This window comes from Sus scrofa, chromosome 8, assembly GCF_054392235.1.
Source record: "Sus scrofa isolate SSC_HxYL_T2T_F1_AM1 chromosome 8, Sscrofa_HxYL_maternal_Yorkshire_Landrace_v2.0, whole genome shotgun sequence".
NCBI lineage: Eukaryota > Metazoa > Chordata > Mammalia > Artiodactyla > Suidae > Sus > Sus scrofa.
The window spans coordinates 66,283,579-66,300,099 of NC_139390.1; the positions used below are offsets into that span (position 1 = coordinate 66,283,579).

Sequence of the window (16,521 nt, forward strand, 5' to 3'; positions counted from 1 at the left end):
TTTATGTGAAATAAAATCATTGAATCCCCATATCCGCCTATCAGAGAAGGATACTTTAACGGCTGTAATGAACTCGCACGCTGAGGTAAGTTTAAACGAACATAAAATGGACCAAAGGCAGAAAACGCACTGGGACTCGGTACCTGCATAATGAAAATATGGAATACTCTGCACCTGTAAAAAGAGACCCAGGCAGTACTTTTCATCTGACGTCGCTTACTCACCTGAGGTGCAGAGAAGGGGGAAGAGAAGAGAGGGAGAAGGGGAGGGGGAAAGAAAGAGAGAAAGAGGGGAGACAGGGAGAGAGAAGAGGAAAGCTGAGGAGGGAGGGAGAGAGAGAGCGCCTGCCTCAAAGCCGCGAGGAGAGGTACCCTTTGTTTGACAAACCCTGAAAGGAAAGCCTCTCGTAGCAGCTCTGTTCCCACCTCCAAGCGTGTGCCGAGCTGCTAGGTGGAGCCCGCGCGCACTCCAGATCCGGGTTTTGCCTCCCGCCACCCCTTCCCCGGCACGAGCCCCCTCTTCGGCTCCCAGCGCGCTCGGCGCTCGCCCGCCCGCGGTTCATTCTGGCTTCGGCTCGGGCCCTGGCTGCGTCCACCGCACGCAGGCTGCACGGCCCCGGCGCGCCCGCGCTCCCACCGGCTTTCGGCGCGTCGCCCGGTCGTCGGCTCGCCGGGCACCGCTAACCCCAGTTCCCTAGAGCGGGGATGCAGATGCTGCCGCCAGTCCGGGTGGGCGCCGCCGCTGCCGCTGCCGGTTTTGCCCGGACTGCTCGCCGCCTCCGCTCCCGCAGCTGCCGCTGCCGCTGCCGCCGCCTGTGACTCGCCCCCTCCCCTTTCTTTCTTCTCTTTTTGCCTTGGTCCTCTTTCTCCGGGTGTGCGCGCGCGCGCGGGGTGCACGGTTGGCTTTGGCAGAAGCTCGCTCGTGTGTGCGCGTGTGTGAGTGTGCGTGTCTGGAGAGCGCCAGAGCCTTGCTCGCTCTCGGAGAGTCGAAGAAGAGAAAGAACCGAAGAGGCGGCGGCGGCGGCGCGGCGCGGAGCCCGGGGCCGCGCGATGAAGCTCCCACATGTCCGCAGCTGCCCAGCCCGGCCGGCCAGCTAATCAGCCATCCCCCGGGCTCGGGGCCCCGCGGCCCTTGGGACGCAGCCCTCGGCCGCCCGGCGCCCGCTCCGCCCGCGCGCCCCCGCGGTGCACCCGGGAAGGAGTTTGTGTGGCCCTCGCTCCAGCTCACGGCGCAGGTTGCGGGCGCGGGAGGAGACCCTCGGAGGACCGAGAACCTCGGGAGAAGGAGGAGGGATTGGCGGAGAAGAAGCCACCCCTGGCCCTCGCGGCTCCCCCTACCTATTACATCGCTCCCGCTCCCAGGCGGAAAGGGGAGGACGAGGAAGAAGAAGAAAAAGAAAGAGAAGGGGGTGGGGTGGGGGAACTGGATATAAAGATCGACTGGGGGGATGGTGGAAGATTTTTGGTCTCTTCAGCAGCGTCTTTTCTTAAGCGGCAGCAGCAGCAGGAGGAAAAGCAGCCCCAGCTATGACTGCCGCATGTTAATAGCTGCCGCTTGGGTCTCTCGGCTGCTGGAGACCGAGCCTGACTCCGAAGTTGTGCAACTGTGGACTCGGAGAGACATTTGAACCCTCCACTCTTTTTGCTCCGTTTTTACCCCCTTAGTGTGTGTGAAGCGAGGAACGTAAAGGAAGACAAGCATTTGGTTCTTCTCCCCCCACCCCACCCCCTTCCCCTTCTCCATGGCTGTGTAGCAGAAGAAAGGGGGAAGGAGAGACTTTTTGTTGTTTCCTTGGCTGGGGTCTCCACCCTCCTGCCGCCTTCTCTGCGCTTTGGTTACCATTCTTGGACGCGGGTGGTGGGGGTGTCTTCGCAGGGGCTGCTCGGTCTGCTGCCCCAGGCTCCATGGCTGGATTGTGGAAATTGCACCCGGCTGCAGGTTGTTGAGCAGCTGATGGGACGATCTCAGGGACCGGCGGTTGCGAAAGGTAATTTATTCTTCTCACTCTCCCTAATACCGGTGGCCCTGGCCGGGCGCAGGCGTCTGCGTCCGCGGGGCAGACGACCGAGGGGGTGCAGGGTTCACGCGTACTCACCCTCCCACTCACACACTCGCCCGCACACACACTCATCGGATCGTGATGCGGGGCGGGAAGGGAACCTCAAGGCTGCTGGGCACTGGGGGTTGGCACGGGTTCGAGGTTTTTCCAGCTATTGGGTGGTTTGTTGGCTGAGAGGGATGAGAGGGAGGGTGGACTGGGAGCCTTCGCAGTCCAACACTCTGGGGGGTAGAAATGGTTTCCACCCTGGGAATTTTCCCTCCTCTCTCACCCCGGTGTCATCCTTTGGTGGGCGCTGAAAGCAGACCAGGGGGCGCCTTCTCTCCGCCGGCCCGGAGCCGGTGCCTCTGGAGGCGGGAGAGGGTTGGAAGACCGACAGGGACCGGGTGAGGAGCTGGCTCAGGGGTAATGGGGACTGCCGGGCGCTCAGCCCGCCGCGATCCTCTCTAGACGCCGGCCTGGAGCATCCATGGTGGCTTCGTTTGCCCAGGTCGCGCCCCTGAGTCGTGGAGCCAAGCTCCTTCCCCACACCCCGCCCGTTGTGTCCCCTTCACGGCGGTTGGTTTGGATCTGCTTGCTCGGGCTTTGTTAGGCGGTTTCGGCTGGAGAAAGCTGCCACTTTCGTGGGTGGCCCGGGGCGGCGCGGTGTTGGAAGTGGGCACGGGGTTGGGGGCGGTGTTGCACGAATCGGGGTGGTCTGGGCACCGGGGAGGGGTGGGCAGAGCACTGGTGGCCGCGGTCGGCTGGGGTACAGGTAGGAAGGCAGGCACCCCTCGTCTTCTCACGGGAGAAGGGGAGGATCCGGGCTGCAGCGAAGTGTCGGTGCCGCCGCGCGCCAGCCGGCGGTCCCAGGTCGGAGCTTGGGGGTTAAACGCGTCAGGCCCCCTAGCAGTTATAGGTGGGTGGGTGTGTATGCAGGAGGCGGAACCTCTGCTACCAGGGTTAGTTGGCAGCGGGATTGGCGTGTGAGTGTCTGTGTGTGCGCGTTCGTGCGCCCGGGGGGTGGCCCAGAGATATTTGCGGGGATGGCACAGCTGATGCTACTTGAGCTGAGCTTGCTTATCAAAATCGCTTGGGATCCGCTTAACTGGAAAACCTGGTTTGAGGAGGCTCGGGAGCGCGATAGAGGTTATGAGGAAGCCTCACTGTGTCCCCTCTCCCGTAGTGAGCACCTCCGCGAGATGCGTGCGGCGCGTGAGTCTCTGGTGCAGCGTACGATGCACCCATAATTGCCCCTGATGAGGACCAAGGGATAGAGTCTTCTCTTGGGCAGATTAAAATAACAAAGTCAAGTCAGCATAAGCTCTGGTCTCTGGAATTCTTTGGCCACTTTCCGATAGAAACGTGCGCTACTTTATTTATGGCCAGAGATATCATAGCAATTGGGCTAACTCGAGGCGTGCGAGCCACCTCTGGGTGTCTCCTCCCTGTGCCTGTGTGTGATTCTGCCTGCGGTAGTTAGAGCACATTGTAAACAACGGTGTAAGCAGCCCTGCCACAGTCTCCTTTAGGGCCGAACCTGGTAATGTCTGTTGTGTTTACTTTCCTGGGTGGATTACTCATGAGGAAGTATAAGCCTTCTTGCACCTCTGATTCTACATCCTTTCAGCCAGCTGCTGGGGAAATGAGGAGACACATCGACTCTGGCAGGAAGGAAAAATTACCTTATGTGTTTTGCTCTGAAGTAAATAGGCGGTCTGCTAGTTTAGCGTCATGTGGACTATCAATACTAAAGAATGTCATTGCAGAATCTACAAGAAACAGTTCTTTAGTAATTTTTCATTTGGAGAATGCACTTTATTTCGCTATGAGAGTAAATAGAATTCATCTAGATTTCCCTGGTGTATTTGATAGTCTGTAATGGTACTCAGTGGCCTGGCATTCTGGAGCCCAGTTTGTTGGTCCGTGGATTACAGACAGAGTTGTCAGCTCTTTTTTAGTGTCAGCAAAAGAGATTTCCACATAATTTGTGTAAAAGTTAAAAGGATATTTGTATTGAAATCTCTCTCACCTTTGTTTCATTCAATTTTTTCTTTTTTCTTTTGGTAACCAAGGGTTAAAAATGTACAAAGATAAACAGCTTTAAAAAGTTGGAAAACTAAATTGCTTTTCAGTTTTAATAATTAAAAAGACATTAAATTCCTTAACTGAAGATTAGCTCTGACTGCTTTAGTGTTTTTTGCAAATGGCTATTTTTGTTGTTGTTGTTGAAAAAAGTATATCACTGTAAATGTAAAAGGGTACTTTGTTTCTGGGTGCCATGAATTCTACATTTCTTTCAATTTTAAGATCTTGACTTATTGAAAAAGCTTAGATTGCCAAAAAAATACTCAATCATTGATGCCTGATTTTGATTGTTACATTTTATGGGATAGTGCTAGTGGCAGTCATCTTAATAGAAAACTTGGGGAATTGTGATTTTACCCTTGAGAATCTAGCTTTATTTGTTTCTTCCCTTTCCAGAGGGTGTGTGTTAAAATCTTTGTACTTGCAGTATATCTGAAGATTAAAGAATACTTGCCTTCTTATTTTAGAAGATCTAGTCACAGTGATTCCCAATCCTTATTGTTAGAAGATTTGATCAGATCTGTTCTTTGTTTCCTAGCAGCATGTGTTTCCTAGCAGTCATACATTCCACAGGTCCTGATGTCATTAGAACTGTGTCTGTCAGTGTATTGGGCTGTCTTTAGCTGAAGGTGAATGTATCAGAAGTGCTCAAATGCATTCCCTAGCACTTCATAACCAAATGTTCAATAATCTGCTCCATTGGTGTATTGGTTGACTGGACTAGCTCTATAAACTTGGGGTAGGAGGCATGATTAGTATAAAGGTTTATATGAACTATTGAAATTTTTTCAATAGGCATGTTAGGCTGCTCCAGGCACCCTGGCCTGTAGAGTGATAAGCAGCATATGATTTGCTTGATGGTTAAATGCTTTTGATGTCTCATTTTAAGTTGCTTGGTGTGATTATCCTGCTGATTGAGAGCCCGTCACGAAAATGTGAATGGAAGGTCTTTTAGAAATGATTTTCTTGCTGATGATCCTCTTGCATTTCGGAGATTTAAATATTCCTTTCCACAGGGAATAATAGTGAGTATGAGACTTACTGGCTCCAGCTACTGTGCCTGGCATTGTTTCTAGTAATTAGAAAAGGCAAAATTTTTATGGACTGGTTTTCCTTTCAATCCCTTGGTGAGCTATCGCCAAACTAATCCTAAATAGAAGATCAAAAAGGTTATCAAATCAAAAGAATGAAGTCAATCAGACAATCAAACAATGTAATGCTAAACTGAGTTGTTTTTCAGATTTCATTTGGACCTCTTTAACTACTGGTTGAAACTCTCCTTGAAAAGAGCTGCCAAGTAGGAGTGACAGTCACTTTTAGAAGTGGGGCATTTTTGCCCAGAAATCAGCAGGGAAAACTGATTGTGTATTTAAAAACAAAGAGGGAGTTTGAGCAATGCCATGCAGCCTCAATTTAGCATGGTGTGAATGGCTAGAGCAGTTGAAATTAGAGGGAGATGATCTTTCCTTAAGTTTTGCAAATGGCTATTTTCCCTTTGATTTCTTAGATTTGCATTACATGCAAAATAAATGCAGTTGCTCACAGAGAGAGGAACCCTAAAGACAGAGGCTGTGTTGTAATTTAGCATTTATTTGCCTTCAAGGACATATTTATGCTTAGATTACTATTGCATTTATGTCTTTTTCTTTTATGCAAATGAATTTCTATATAGAATACCCTATTTTATAATAAAATGTAAACTAAACATTCAAATATGAGTAAGGGCCTCCTGAAAATTTTCCTTCCTTTTCGGTGTGTGCATGTGTGTCTCTGTGTGCAGCTGTGTATTTGTTGATCAATGGGAAGAAAAATCCAGATTTTTTGTTGATTGTGATTTTGATATTGATGCTTACTAGTCAGTATAAGAGAGTAGTGCAAACATGTCTATGAATAGCATTTATGAGACCAAAGATGTGCATTTTGCCCCCAAATATTTTAACGTCATTACCTGATCTGAGTGTCTGTGTGGCCCAAGAAAATTAACTCTTCTACCGCATAAGTAGTCAGGTGTCATTTTTTTCCTTAGAATTGTTAAGAGTGCTCATGCACTCACAAATACAAATATAAACACATATTAGCTGTTCTACTCTGAATTCATTTAAATTCTTCATTTGTTTTAGGGAGTGGGTGAGATGGTTGAGTTTCTCCTACATTTAATCATAACAGATCCAGTAGTTCTTAATGATTTATTTCTTACTAATGTCTTATTGACACTTAAAAAAAGAATTTAATATTAATGAATTTCTTAGTGAGAGTGGTTATATATGTATGTTATAAGTTAATATTTGGTCCATATTATTCAAGAACTTCAATGGAATCTTGTTGGTGGTTATCCTAATTGTTGTGAACATTATCTCTGTGATGGAAAATTAAATCAACCAGCTAAATATTACTCTCTGGTAAAACTTTTCTGTCAGTTATTCTGCAGAGCAGACAGTCCTCTCAAAGTGTGTTGTGGGAAAATCTGTGGGTCTTTGAGACCTTTTAAAAGGTCTATGAGAAGAAAACATTTTCATAATAATGCTAAGATGTTTTACCTTTCACTGTCATACTTTAACATGTGTACAAGGAAGTTTTCCAGAAGGTACATGATATGTCTTTGGCATCATTGCTTTGAGGACACATGGTGTGTGTGCTGGTGTATTTTTATGTCTTAAAATTTTAGCAGTTTTACTATTAATATATAAATATTGATTGTTATAACCAATGTAATAAAAAAGTTCCTTTAGGTTTCAATTTTCAAGTGGGTTAAAGGGTCCTAGAACCAGAGAATTTGAGAACCACTGATGTTGACTTTTCAAGATTTGCCTGCTTGTACTCAAAGTTCACCCCATAGGACCATATGACGAGCCATCCAGGATGAGAAAACAAGTAGATCGCTCAAGCTGTAAAAAGACACACAATGGATGGGTATTTTATTCATTATTTGACATGTTCATTTTTCTGTTCCCAATGCAGAAAGCTTGTTTTTTCTATTTTTGGTCCTCAATTAGTGAAACAGCAGTTTTAAACTGCAGGTCTCCATCATGATGCTTCTGGGGAAATTTAAAATCTAGGCCCCAGGTCTTGATATTCTGGTACCTGGAGAGTAGGAATGGTGTGGTGGTGAAGAGACATGACTCTGATGTATTTGCTGAGGTATGATAAGTTATTTGACTTTGGGCAAGATACTGGATCTCTCTATGCCTCCCTCAATTTCCTGATACATTTTAATGGGTATAACACATGTACCTAATCTATAGGTTGTTGTGAAAATTTAATGGAAAAATATATGCAGCGTGTTTAAAACAGTTCCAGGCACATAATAATAGGATTGTAACAATTTTCTGCTGTCATTATTATTTATTAGGTCTCATGAGGGTCTCAGGAAACTTTAGTCAATTCCCCAAGCGAATATGTGATTCAGATATGCAATTAATGTTTTACCTCATTTCTTGAGAGCATGTCTTAAAATGTTATTAAATTTGAAAATTTCATAAAAAAATCCTCTTGGCTTCATTTTACCCTTCCACTTGAAAACTCATGAAGAGTTATTGGGATTTTTTTGGGGTGGGGTATAGTAAGAATTCCTAAAACACCTTCTTAGCCTGGGCCAAGTCTGAGGTTTGGTAGAATATGACTGCCCAATTGAAAGTAGATTTCAAAGCCCCTAATTGAATATTTATGTATCTTGGGAATTATTAGGGAGGAAATCACTTTTCTGAAGTGATATCAAGAAGATTCACCACACTCTTAGTCTGTTAATCACTTTTAGCATCACAACAGGCCATTTTCAGGGAAAACCATCCTTGGGGTAATTATACATTGCAGTTCTCTTGGTTTGTGAGTGGTGATATGCCTAATGAGTAACTGAAGCTCCACAAGAGATTAGTTTTAATAGATGCTAAAGTTTGAAAATGACCCGTAATACTTCTGAATGGCACTTTTACATCATTTGAAAACTGTGTGTGTGTGTGTGTGTGTGTATCTTTGTGTATCTATCTTTCATGGCTAGTTTAATTTCTGACTTGGACCTGCCACTGTGAAATTTGTGTTGTAGCACTCTTCTCCAGCAGTTAGAGCTAATCTTGACTTAATATTGCAGAAACTAGTTATACTCCTTAGATGGGCATAGCTGAGCACTGCCCCTCATTATGAACTGCTCAGATATGGCCTTTGGAATGAGAGGCACTTGAATACAATCCCAATTCCACAACTTTCTAGCTCCATCATCTCTATTTGTGAAATAAAAGTGATAAAATTGGAGTTCCCATTGTGGTGCAGCAGAAACGAATCTGACTAGGAACCACGAGGTTGTGGGTTTGATCTCTGGCCTTGCTCAGTGGGCTAAAGGATCCGGCGTTGCCATGAGCTGTGTAGGTAGCAGACATGGCTCGGGTCTGGTGTTGCTGTGGCTGTGGTGTAGGCCGGCAGCTGTAGCTCTGATTAAACCCCTAGCCTGGGCACTTCCATATGCTGCAGGTGCTCCTCTAAAAAGTGAAAAAAAAAAAGAATAAAATTTACATTGCTGGTTTGGAGTGAGGAATAGGGAGTCAATAGAAAAGTACCTGATAGAGTGAGCTTTTAATAAATGGTACCTGTTATTATTAGTCATAGTATTATTAAAAATGTCCTTAATTGCTGGTATTACAAAGACCTAGCTAAATCAAATAGCATTTTTTTTATTGAAAAGTTGCTGATGAGCTATGAAAATAAATAGCATTTTTTAAGTAGTAGAGAAAGTTTTCACATGTATTTTTGTCTTTGCGTGTTTTTTTCCTCTCTCCTTTTTCAACCTTTTGTTAAGTACCTATTTCTGAGCTCTTCCTCATAATCTTAAAATGTTATGCTCTATTACTATTTCTCCCCACCAAATCCTAATCCTGACAGGAAAATATTTTTGACAGCTACCAAGGGCCATGTCTGAAGATTGACTTTAAATCAGGTATAAAATGAAAGTAGCAATTTAACTTAAGACATTTTAAATTAAACTCCTGATCATCTTTTCACATGGCATTAGCAGCTCTTTAAGCTTTAACTGCATCAGCATATTCTACAATGTTGTAACTACCTAAATCATCACAAACTTCTAAGATTTAGGATTTCCCATACTTTTAAAAGGTTTATAATTCCAAAGTTCAGGTCCTCATAAGATTGCTTTAAATGAAGATGAACCCTTAAAATCCAGATCCCAAAATTGCCTTAAAGACTGGAAGTATGGAAAGGGTTGCAAATAAGTGCAGATTTTAGAATTAACATCTGTATGTCAGTGACAGTTGCCAATAAGAGAAGTTATTAAAATGTGTGACTTTTAAGTGTGACTTTTAAGTCTAATCATTCAGCGTTTATGTTAAAACGGAAAGAGTACAACATGGTAGCTGGTAAAAATGAATGAAAAAATAAGCTGCACATTGGACGGCTGACTTGCTCAATTGTACCAGACTTAAGTATTTTAAAGTATGACTCAAGAAAATGAAAGCCAAGTAGGAATGGCACCCTCTTCTGTTTGATCAGCTTGTGTTGGTGTTTATGCATCCCGCAGAGGCAAAGTGTGTTACTATTCAAGACAGCCCCAGTGGCTCCACAGTAGCCTGAGCCTGTGAGAATAGGGGAGAGACTCAAGCCCAGTTTTTGATGTTCTGCATGGGTGGGTAACCTGAATACTAAAATGCATTCCATTGACAGCTGACCCTGTAAGAGGTTTTTCAAGTCTCTGGTTTTGTTTTTGTTTGGTTTGGTTTTTCTTCCCCTTTTCCTTTCCTCAAAGTTCTTCTGAATACTTTTGGGTGAGAGGAAATGGTCCTGATGGATGGTCATCTTTTTGAACGAGATTTTATTTCTGGCAAGAACAGAAGGGCTTAACTAGTTTACATTTCTGTCTTTTGTTTTTTCATATCTTCAGTGTTCTTGATTTGTCAATGGCTGATGGTTGTTGTTTGAACCTTTACTCAGAATACTGATCATGACTTCAAGGAGTAGACAAAGAGTCTATTGAGAAATAGTTTTGTGTTAACATGAGGCATGTGCATAGCTATAAACTTTCCCTCTTTATATTGGCTTTAACTCTTTAGCCAAATTTGTCTAATGAACTTTAATGATATTATTAACTAGATGTGAAGAAGAGCTTAGGCATCTATTTTCTTTAAAAATAATATGTGGTCTTTTTTTTTTTGAATTTTAGGCATGTTTAGTTAACTGTTTAGTTAAATTTCACTTTAATTTTCACTAATTTTTATGTATGACTGTTAAATATTATTTTGCAGTCATTCCAAAATACTGCATATTTTCTTATAACATCTCAGTTGTCATATGGATTTAAATTCAACTTAAAAGATTTAGTGAATGGGTGTATTCATTCTCTTTGAATTGCAAAGACCTCCAGCTAGCTTTAGGCCATAATGATTAATTTATTGAGAGGTTATTGGTTTTTCCTCTAAAGAATCTTGGGTAAGGATAGAAGTTTACCTAGAAATCAGGAACAATAGCACCTTGAATACCACTAGAATTCTGCTCCAGTTCCATGCCTTTTCTCAGACTACCACTTTTCCTTCTCACTGCGTCCTGATTCTTAACCTTTCACCACAGTCTGAATTAGGTACCCAGTTTTAGACCAATCTACTCTCACTAGCTGAGTGGAGGCATCAAGGACATTGTAGCTCTTCTGTGGATGGACAGATAGCTTGAGGAAGAAAAGCCTCAATTTTGAGAGGAATCTTGTCTACAGAGAAAGGTAGAGGGGCTGTCAAACCTGAATGTGTACTACTGTGATCCTTTGTTAACCCAGACGGATCAGGCATTAGGAGAACTGGTTAGGAAAATTATTAAAAGTGTGTGTACTCTTTTCCTTCAAGCAGCCAAAGTGATCTTGTTAAATGATTTCCTACTCACTTGACCCAGAAAACCCAAAACAAACATGCAAATCAAGGGATTCAAATTTTCAGAATCAAGAACACCTGTGAAACCATCCAACTTTTCAAGGCTGTGCATATCTGAAAATCGATCAAGTATCTGAAAGATGTCATTTACATAAACAATGTATGCCATTCCATCAAAGTTACCATCATACAATGTCAAACGGGAGCACTGAAGACAGGTTCAGTGTTGTGAAGGGTGCTGAATTTTTGCAACTCTTGCTTAAAAATGCTGATCTTACTGATTTAAGTGTTGATGGTTTAGGCATTGAGTACACCCAGGTGAAAAAGCCCCGAGATGTGCCATTGAGCATGGAACTCATAGTTGAATTAACTTAGGTCTGTGTTCCACCAGCCACGTTTAGGTGGTCCTTAATGAAAAGCAACAACTTGTTCCTAACCAAAAGTGGAGGTTTCACAGAAGAAAAACTTATCCCAACACAAACTGAAGAAACAAAACTTGGGGCATGAGAAAAAAAATATAGCATAAAATAAGTGCAAAAAGAAGGAAAAGTGGAACAAATGGATTTACAAATATGAATTCACCCATCTGTTTGAGACATCTAATTATCTCACACTTACTGGTATACTCATTATATTAGGTTGCTGATGGGCATATATGTTTATTCAAATAAGCCTTGTTTAGATGCAGAGTATTCAAAAGTACATCATGTAGGATATTTCAAGTAATTGAGTATGGATAACTATTAGCTAACAAATCCAATGAAGATATATTTCATCCTATCCAATAATAATGTTATTGAAATGACAGATATCTCATATGGATACATGATTACAAAAACTAGAGATGGGTAGTGTTTAATACTGACACTTGACCAGTTGAAGTTAAATGGTGCTTTTAGAGCTATTGTTTGTATAAGTTGAGAAACCTCTTAAATTTAGTATTTTTTTAAAAAATTTTTCATTAATTACAACAGAAAGTAGTGTTGACTCTTCATTTTGAATTACCAACTCAGTATAAAGAAGATATTTTGGGAGACTTTTTAAAGGTTAATAGAAACCTTAATTAGAAGAAATCCTGTGTACCTTCCCCATTGTTGCAAGTCCTTGAAGAAGAAAGACCCTTAAAAATTTGTAGGCTGTCAACATTTTATTTTTATGATTTGCTATTATTAAGCAAAGTTTGGGAGTATTTCTTTTTTTGGTGCATTTGATTAAATGTGTGATCTTATCTTGGTGAAATAGCCTACTGGGCTGCAGACAGTAGTGTTTAGAAATGAAATTTGCTTAGAGCCTCTGAGCAGACATTTATTCAATGAGACCCTTACTGAATAATGGATGATAGTGAAATTGCAGTAGTGTTTTCTTCCTTGAATATAGGAGTTGAGATAGAGCAACAGCAAAAAAAAAAAAAAAAAAAAAAAAAAAAAAAAAAAAAAAAATGGTGTATGAAAGAAAGCATTAGATTTATGAGAAATTAACCTACATTATTATAATGAATGAACTCTCTGTATGAAGGGCTCAGACTCACTGTCAGAGGATGGTGTGCTAGTCCACTGGCTTTGTTTTATTAATCTTGCTGAGTTACTTCCTTTTCTGCTGCTGTCTCTTAGCTTGGGAGATGCTATTCTGGGGTTTGTGCTACAATCCCAATGTATTTCATTTATATGTACACTTTTGATTCTACTTGGGTACCAGAGATAGCTGAATTTTGATTCCATTTCATTTTTCCCTATGCAATTTATTTTACATTTTCAATGATCATGTTTTAAAAAGTCATTTTTTTTTCTGATTGTAGTTTATGCCCATGTTGAGTACTTATGAAACATGGAGATACATAAAGTCAAAAATGAAATTGACTGGTATATCATAATACAATGGTATGTTGCACTGTTCACAGGGGTTATTCCACATATATATTTAGCTTGATCATTCATGTATAATTCTCTTCAGTTTCCCAATGAGATTAATTTTTGAGAACATCATTTTTAATATTGTGAAATCATAGTGTGGACACAATATGATTTATTTAAATATTTCCTTAAATAGGAACATAAAGCTTGGCTTATTCTCTGATGATTTCTGTAGCACAAATTCCTTGAAGTACAGTTATTAGGACAAAGAATGAATAATGACTGACTTTTACTACTTGGTGACAGTGATCTACATGCATCATCATCCGTTGGTCTCCTTTTTGGGAAATTTTTAAGAATTATTGACTCTCAGTTGTATATAGTTAGTAGTTATTAATGCTTCACTATTTATAATTAGTAAGGTTAGTCATTTATCAATTGGTAATTCTTAAGAATTACCAATTGATATCAAAGTATAAAAGCTAAGGTCAATAAAATAGTAATAAAAATAAAATGTACTAGATATTAATATTTAACTAGGACTGTGCCTAATGTCTTTGAATTTAATATAATATTAAAACAAAACCATACAGTGAAACTAATTTATGAAGAATTAAGACATCCACCGTCCACTTTATGTCCCCATAAATTTTCCTATAGTTTTGTTCTCTGTTCTGAGTGGACTTATCTCTTAAGTTTATCTGAAAACATCAATTTAACAAAGCTGTTCCATACCAAACTTCTCACGGAACAAGAAAATTGGTGGGCTTGGTTTGGACTGTTCTAAAATTTAAGGATGAAAAGGAGGAATAAATTGTCAATGAACACATTTATAGCAATCGAAGATCAGTAAAGAAAGGTAATGAAACAGAGCTTTATGACTCATAATTAGTAAACACGAACTCCAGTTTTGCTAGGTTTAAGTTGTTAGAGATCTGTCCATAGGAATAAGGGTGAGGTACAAGATAGTAACACTTAAATCAGATACAGAAGCTGAGCAGCAGGCATAGAATGCAACTTTTTAATCGTTTTTACAATAATGCCAGGACCTACTGAATTTAATTTCATTAGTTTGTTGTTTGCTCAGAGGGACTAACAGTTCTCCTTTAAATTCCATCTTTGTGATTTCTGTTTCCATTCCTAAAGATGTGTATTTAAGGTACGCTTCTAACAGTCAAGTCAGAAACTTTCTTACTTCTGTATTTTCTTTAAATCTGTACCAGAACATAGTTTTGGAACTGAGTTTAATGCAAGATTAATAATGAATGTATAACTTCACGAATGTGCTTTATGGACCTAGAAGAAACAATTGAACATGAAAGGAGTTTTTGAAGTTACTGTTGCAAGATAAATTCAAGTGCCATTGAAAATTGCTGTGAACCTGCATGTGGAATAATAAAGACATAGAAGGAATCTCAAAAGGCACACTCTTGCATACTTTGTTTCCTCAAAAAAAATTAAATTGTTGATTAGCAACTCCCCATTTACTAATCTATGGGTATAAAGTTTTAGTTATGCAAAATGAGTAAATTCTAAGGATTTTCCCTATAACATTGTGTCTATTGTTAATAATATATTGTCCACTTAAAAGCCTGTTAAGAGGGTAGGTCTCACGTTAAAGGTGCTTACTGCAGTAAACATCAAACAAAAAGTTAGTTATCAGAAATTGAACTGACCTGTGTAACGTAACGTGGTTGGTTTTTAGCATTTGCTGCCGTTTATCAAGTAGTGTCTTGGCCTTGCTCTTGAGAATTCTATTTTCTGATTTCAGACCTTGTCTCTTTGTAGCTATATCACATTGATCATGTACTTTCCTAGTTCCATTTCATTGTAAATATTGGGTAGGACCAAGTGTTCTTTCTAAAACATCCATGAGATAAAATAACATGGATAAAGTTCATTAGAATACCTTTATTTACAAATTAATTTTTAAAAACATTTACCTTAATAGGTTGTTGATTTTGTAAGAATGTTCATATTATGTTCTTAAAGAGCTAAGCTATTGCATGTGGTATTAACATATTTAAAAAAATAAAATAAGTTAGACATTCTTTTTTGTGAAGGTTTTAAAAAGAAAGGGACCTGATGAAGATACTTTACATTCTTTAAAAATGGTAAGGGATCAGAGAAAAAGTTTTTCTCCTATTTCTCTATATTCTATTGCCCTACTATTAAGCATAGCAATAAATTTTCTTTTATAGTAAATCATTTGGGGTTATGATATGGGATTTGATAGTTTCTTATATCAGCTTTCTTTCCCTGTATTTACATATCAAATAAATTCTATAGCCAGAGCTTTGGGCTCCCAGTACCATTATCTTGTATCAAGACAATTTCAACATCTCTTCATTTATAAAGCAGAAGTGTATACATTAATATACTTAGTGTATACTTAGATGTATACTTAATGTCCCTTTCACTCCTTTTTTAATCACATGGCTGAATTTATCTACATAAAGTTGTTACAAATTATTGTAGGGTTTAAGCATTAACTTGCATTTAGTTCTATATTATTGATCTTTATTCAAAATAAAAAACACACTTGTGGAAAACTACAAAATACAGAAATATAATGTATATTAATGAGAAGCAGAGAAGCAAAGTAGAAAGCAGAAGTTTGAGAGTTAGAAGTGCATTATTTCCAACCCACTCTCTGTAAGAGTTATTGTAAAGATTAAATGAGATTATATACAAAAAGCATAGAGCACACTGATAGCTTTTATGCTTTGTGTTAATTTTTTCATAGGTCTTTAAAGTGGATATCCTCTGTAAACTGGAATTCTAAATTGTTCTGCTTTTTCTGTAGTTGTTAAAAGTCTAGCTTTATGAAGTCATTAATTTTGTCATTCACTGTGTTTTTGTTAGCACCAGATGTCTGCAGGATGCTAGGGATGTGGAGCATAACATAACAGAGCCTCTGACTTTAGTACTTGCAAAATCATGAAAATAGATATGAAGCAATGTATCTACCAGGAATTATTTGTTAAAATTATGGTAAGTGCTACAGAGGTCAAGGCCAGGATCCTATGAGGTAGCAGCAGGATCAGACCTTGTCTGAGTTAGGGAGTGAGTGGGTCTGCAGAGACTTCCCAGAGCAAGTGACATTTGAACCGAGATACGAAGGTTGAGTAGGCAGCCTTAGAGAGGATACTGGTTCACTGCTCCCATCACATTCTGTCATCAGAAGAGCTCATCACAGACACAAGCGTGTTCTAGTGGAAAAGGTTAATAGAGGTGAGGAAAGGGAAGAAAATTGAGCGTAGTTACCTTGATGTGGCAATAGGGGCAATGCACCTGAATTTTTCATTTTACAGAGAAACTGAGTTAACACAGAGAATGATTTACTATCAGTTTTCTCCCTGTAATATTAAATTCAGAATGTCATAAAATAAACTCTCTGACCACAAACAATGATCAGGCATGGTAGATTTGAGATAAGAGTACGTAAAATCTACACAGATTTTGAAATCATGATTTCTCAGTTTCGCTTTAGAGATGTATATCTGTGTGTTTGTGACTGGGAAGGAGTTCTAGTCCAGAAAGTAGGTTTCTATTCACTTTTATCCTAACTTTTCCCCGTATCCACTGGCTTAGTTAAGTGTCTGGTGTCTTTTTCTGAGAAACTGTGGAAATGACAGAACTGGCTTTAGGAATACCAGCACTTAAGTTTAACAGTGTTAAAGTTTATTAT

The 16,521-nt window shown here is 40.5% G+C and overlaps 1 protein-coding gene across 47 annotated transcripts in view; it reads left to right on the top strand.

The window, feature by feature from the left end:
* Positions 1-560: 560 nt before the first annotated feature.
* The window catches only part of ADGRL3 (adhesion G protein-coupled receptor L3), an 812,688-nt gene continuing 796,727 nt past the window's right edge, over positions 561-16,521 (top strand). For 31 of the 47 annotated variants that reach the window (XM_084972370.1, XM_084972365.1, XM_084972348.1 and 28 more), the window contains exon 1: positions 561-1,987. The gene's annotated coding sequence lies outside the window, so the exon portion shown is untranslated. Of the gene's footprint in view, positions 1,988-2,391; positions 2,683-2,769; positions 2,814-3,000; positions 3,025-16,521 lie in introns of those variants that run through there. The other 16 variants (XM_084972366.1, XM_084972363.1, XM_084972351.1 and 13 more) reach the window with 6 other exon arrangements.